Source organism: Poromitra crassiceps, assembly GCF_964638095.1.
Source record: "Poromitra crassiceps genome assembly, chromosome: 6".
Classification (NCBI taxonomy): domain Eukaryota; kingdom Metazoa; phylum Chordata; class Actinopteri; order Beryciformes; family Melamphaidae; genus Poromitra; species Poromitra crassiceps.
Genome location: NC_139627.1, coordinates 9,565,003 through 9,570,784, shown reverse-complemented (window position 1 = coordinate 9,570,784; position 5,782 = coordinate 9,565,003). Strand labels below are relative to the sequence as shown.

The 5,782-nt window shown below is 41.6% G+C and overlaps 1 long non-coding RNA gene across 1 annotated transcript; it reads right to left on the bottom strand.

Moving 5' to 3' along the window:
* Nucleotides 1-3,575: 3,575 nt before the first annotated feature.
* On the bottom strand, nt 3,576-4,513 carry LOC310778538. The gene is made up of 3 exons (XR_014552778.1): nt 4,390-4,513; nt 3,833-3,952; nt 3,576-3,646 (listed from the first exon to the last, which is right to left on the bottom strand). It is a non-coding gene; the product is annotated as an uncharacterized lncRNA (long non-coding RNA).
* Nucleotides 4,514-5,782: the final 1,269 nt, after the last annotated feature.

The window sequence follows — 5,782 nt, the reverse complement described above, 5'->3', positions numbered from 1 at the left end:
AAACTGCACATGCATGGCAGGGTAAGTATCAAACAACAGATAATCTGAGATCATGATTTCACACACTTTTTTGGCTAATAACCTACCCATCGCTCCAGTCTCGCCTCTTGTTGCAGTCATGCTGCAGCCATCATGTGCCAGGTTGAACTATCAGGGCGCAGACGCACCGAGGAGGAGGTTGCTTGCACATCCAAAGCAAATCAGTGGAAGGACATGTCCAGAAAAAAAGTAGAGCCACAAACCCTGAAGAACATCAACTTCAGCCGACCAAAACGACATCTGACAGAGTTGCCCCAATTACGTCACGCACCAACACCACAAAATGTACCAGGTAAATAAGAGTGAAACACTGGCTGCAGGTTATTAAGCCACGGGTGATGCGTAAATGCGCTGGTACTTGGTGAACTATTACGCACACCCTCATTCAGGTGTGTAGTGCTTACCTGGAGAACTTGGGGAGCGCACCTATTGGGAACAACTCCCCCCCCCCCACCACCAATTTTACTATTGTAAAAACAAACAAAAAGTGTGGGAGCTCCCCTGTGCTCCCACAGCACTACACCCCTGTCTGTACCCAATAGGCGAATCAATAGCCTACCTAATAATTTCACTAATTTCTCACAGCACTAAATTGAATATCTAATTTAACATAAATGATTTTGATAAGACTGTTACTGTAAAACGACCCCCTTTTATGCTATTGCTTACATACTTTCCCTGCTACACACAGCAATTACAACTGAAGATCTCCAGGCTCTGCAAAAGATATGTCCAAACGCTGCTCTGTTTACATCCATCAACACAGCTGCAGACTCTGAGACAGATACAGCATCAGAAACAGAAGATGAACTCCCCGAGCCCCTGACAGCTATGCATGACCCATCTGCTAGGGACCTGTCGTCAACTGACCTTAGCGAGAAGTGCAAAGCCAGCTATGACAAAATGAGAAGGCAATGCACAGCTAACAGACTGGAACATCTACAGGACGTCACTAAAGAGCAGGCACAGTGCACAACATGGAACATCCATCGAGTGGGACGTATAACGGGCAGTAGCTTTCACAGGGTTATTAAATGCAAGGAGTCCTCAGTTGAAAGTGTTGTTAAACAGATAATGCAGTATGAATCCACAGATCTCACTGTTCCAGCTGTCATGTGGGGAAGGCAAATGGAAGATACTGCACGGCAATCTTACCAAACAGAAATGAGTAAGATACACAAGGACTTGACTGTAAAAAAAGTGGGTCTAAGAGTGAAAGCAGATGAGCCATACCTGGCTGCTTCTCCTGATGGAGTATTCTCCTGTGCCTGCTGTGGAACAGGGCTGTTGGAGATTAAATGTCCATACAAGTACAAGGAGGGACTAGAGGGGTCAGAGTCTGATGCATCATTTTGCCTTGACAAAAACTATGATCTGCGACCTACTCACCAATATTACACACAGATTCAATTACAAATGTATGCTTGTCAAATGGACAAATGTGATTTCATGGTGTGGACCAAGACAAGCACCATCATTTGCCGGCTATGGAGAGATGAGTCCTTTCTCCAAGAAAATATTCCCAAGGCTGAGGTCTTCTTCATGGACCACCTCCTTCCAGAACTTATCTGTCGCCGCAAAGACCCCGACCTGGCTGAAGAGATCAAATGTCTCTCCTGCAAAAGGCCTAGCTTTGGGAAAATGATCAAGTGCCCAGACTGCTGCCAACACTTCCACTATCCATGTGTGAACATTACCAGATACTCCAAAAAATGGAAATGTGGATGCAAATAGATCCCAATAATGCATGGAGACAAGTGCAGTTGCAGACACTGGAGAAAAATATCAAAATTAACAAGCAAGAAAAAGTCTTAAAAATTCACCTCCAAACAGAAATGTTATTTCTCTTCATTTTGTATTAATTATTCACATGTGTTATAGATGAGAACATTTTACAACTGCATTTCTCTTTTAGTACATGTTGCTTTCATTAGTTTGCATTTAAAGCAGTGGTTCTCAATGTGGGGTCCAGGGGATTCTGGGGGTCCCCACTAATATTTTCATTACAAGTTAACACGATTAGAGAATGTTGAACAATGACTGTGATCATAGTTTCACTGTTATATCTCTACATAAAATACAGAGATTGCTGGGATTCTGGAGAAAATCAGAACTAACAAAACTATTCCCAGATTTTGGTCCATTGCCCTAATGTGGACAAAATTATTTTTTGAATCACAGTTAAAACATTGTCAGTTGATGCATAAAGAACTCCCAGCTAAGGAGAAAATAAATCAAATGTTAGAAGATGATCACTCTGAATTGCTGTCATATGAAAGTGTGTTGCAATATCAAAAATATCTGTTATGTGTCCCATATAAATGTTCTTTTAACACAGTTAACGCCGGGCTACCACAGTCCGCCTAATGTTGGTGAGACCAGCACATATGGTTACAATGTCATCTAGCATATCGACTTGGCTGATGGGTATCACAGTGTTCAGTATCTGAAAGGTTTTAAGCTGACCTATCACTCGTTCCACATGTATGCGGACTCTTGATAACTGCCGTGAAGTGTCAACACAGGAACCAGGCAACTGAGCCTTCCCCTTAGTGAAACTTGGGATTCTCAATGTTGCTCCTACACTGGCCAATTCCTCTCTAACAAGGAAACCTCTATCTGCAAGGATCTCATCCCCATGCTCAAGTTTCCCCAAAAAGCCAGAATGTAAAGTTATTAGCTTGTCAGATGCACGACCTCCCCACCCATCAGACAAAAACGATATGGCTCCTGCTGGTGTTATTCCAATCAGATACTTGATTGTGTTTTGGTGCTTGTAATTTGACCAGGTTTCAGCCCTTGCCTTTAAATTGTATGTTCTCTCTATAAAAAACTCAGTACAGTCTATAATACAACGACACTTCTTAAATTGAGGTTTAAAAGACTTGGGCATGTTTGCTCTCACTGCATCCTTATCAGGCCACGCGATCAAAGGCTTCAATGTTGAGGACAACAAGGGAATCCACTCTCTTAATATTTTTGATACAGTTGAGAATGGAAGTCCAAATCTGTAGGCAAGGTCTCTGTTGCTGAGTCCAAGTCGGACTTTCATTAGAACCAAAAGGAGGTGGTTCTCCCAGCTTAACCCACCCTTAAGCACAAGTTTGCTTTTTTTTACAATATCCAACAGCCACCTGAAAGCCTGCACTGACTGTAACCCAGTAAAAAAAAGTATTTTAGAGTTCATGTCTTTTATAGAATCAAACCCAAATTTGGACTGCTTAAGCTGCTGCTTCAGTTGTTTATTCTCGTCCTGTGTGGCCTCCAGTTCTCTTTTCACAGCATCATAATCATCACGGAGCTGCTTGTACTGCAGGTTGAGCTGGTCCATCTCTTTTTTGGGCACCATCTCGCCTTCATCTGCAACGCAAAAAAGGAGAACAATTACTTAACTCTTGTGTCACATCACGAGCCAGCTCCAAAACATACACAGACATGCATGCAGCAACGCACACACACATAGAACATCTGTTTCTTTATCACACTAACACTCAAATAGTCTGGCTGGCACATACCTTCAGAGGATCCAATAGGACCCGCCTCAGTTTCACCTGTGGGGCTGGTAACAGGGGCCGTAGTGTCATCGCGCCTTCTCTTTCTTTCATATCTATGACAACAGTCGAGTATGGTCAAGTTAACGTGCTAAAAAATTATCAACATATTAATTGATAACAATGCAATAACATAAAGAAGGACACACACATATATCTTATATTCTCAGATACTAAACAAGCTACATTACCAAGATAGGTTAGATTATATTATATTACAAATGATGACTGAATGGCCATACCGTAACTTTCTACATGACATGACACAGACCTTGCCAGCTTTCCTGTGGTGTTTCGGCGGGTGCTGTGTGAAAACACTGATGGAACAAAATCTGGACTCTCATAATCCATTGACGGTGCTCCTGATAAGAGAGAGTAAGCTGTAAGTTAGCTGCTAATTGTTTAACCAACATCAGTTTGACATTTTACAAACCAGGAACTGCAGCCATAACGTTAATGAGCACCAACCGGACAAAATCAATCATTAACGTCTATTCAGAGTTAAAGAAAGCTGTATAATACATTTAATGCACAACAACTTTAGTTGGACAGTTAGTCAAAGTTATGCTATGACTGACTAACATTAGTTATCCCATTTCAGGACAGTGTTGTCAGCTTACTGACAGGCAGCTACTGCACAACACAGCCGACACAGCTGGCAAAACAGACAGTGAAAACACAGCCCTGAAAGGGCCTATCATGAGCTATCACTGGTATGAATCATACAATGACAGCGTTAGCTAAGTTAGCTACTCATTATTTGTTGTTGTTAGCAAACATAAACATAACGTTAGCCTACCAGATATGAAGTGAGCACCGCACAGACTCTCGTCGCCTTTAGGACCAGTGGGACCCCAATCTTCCCTTTTAATGGCCTGGAGCCATAATTTCCTTCTGTTTTTTGCAAATGGATGAGATCCCCGCGGTATATTGTACATCTTCCATCCGTCTTTTTGACGGTTGGTACAGTTTACAGCGCCACAACTCCTTGTCATGTCTGTCTCGGTCTGTCTGCCTCTGTGTTTTGACTGTGTGGAGCGGCTTCCTTCCTGCTTTCTTCCTACCCCGATCGTGCGCGCGCATCTACGTAATGACGTTGCACATGAACCCGTCTATGCTACCACTAGATCAGGCCGCATAGTGAAACCAAGAGCTATAATGAACCTGTAACAACTAGAAAAAAGAGAAAAAAAGAGGAAAAGTTGTACATGTAAAAAAAAAAAAAAAAAAAAAAAGAATGTAAACATGTCTGACTATATTTTGCACTATTTCTTTTGCACTAATTTTGGGAATATTTACAGTGTGATTCTATGATTACAAGTAGTGAACTGTTTAATCTAAAGAAAACTTATACCAGCAGGGAAATGTTAAATTGAAAACATTATAGTTATGTTTACTGCTAAGGTTAAAAATACACCTGTATATCTTTGTTTAAAAGAAGGGGGATGTAGTATCCTGTGTAATCAGATACCGCAGATCGGCCACTGCCGATGACGTCACAATGTGCGACACTCAGTTACCCCATGTCTGAAATAAACATGGACGCAAGTCGTGTACTGTCAACTTGCCTCGTCTTTGTACTTAGACAATTATATGTCAGTGCCAGACAGTAAACATTACATACATAATGGGCGATAACTGCCTAACGTTCACGGCATATAATCGTTTGCGCATAACGTTAGTAAGTAATTAATTAAACAACCCTACAACTCACGCCCAGATGCATCGATTTCCTCGAGTCGCAAGCAGTACAAACAAAACAGGTCTTTGCTATGTTCAGTCCTAAAATGCCTCAAACCTACTAGAATTATACAGAATACAGGAAGCTAGACGTTTTTACCTTCAAAATAAAATAAATGTTGTATTACTTAGTAACAAAAAATCAGAATGTCGACTCACTACGGGTTAAAATTGACTTTTCGAAGGGAGCAGATATTCTTCCAGTTTATCTCCGTTCTGTATCTTTCGAAACACACACAAAAAAAACATTACACGTGCATTTACTTTATTTAATTGCCATTATTGCGAAGGTTATACCCGGAAGTTTTCGTTTTATACTGCCTGACTTGACGCTACTTGGAATTTGCGCGAACGCTGTGTAAACGTTAAATCAAAGACATGAACGCAACCAGATCCAGATACCCTACCTAGCGATGTCCAATACTGGGAAGCGGGACGACCCTCGCGTCCAA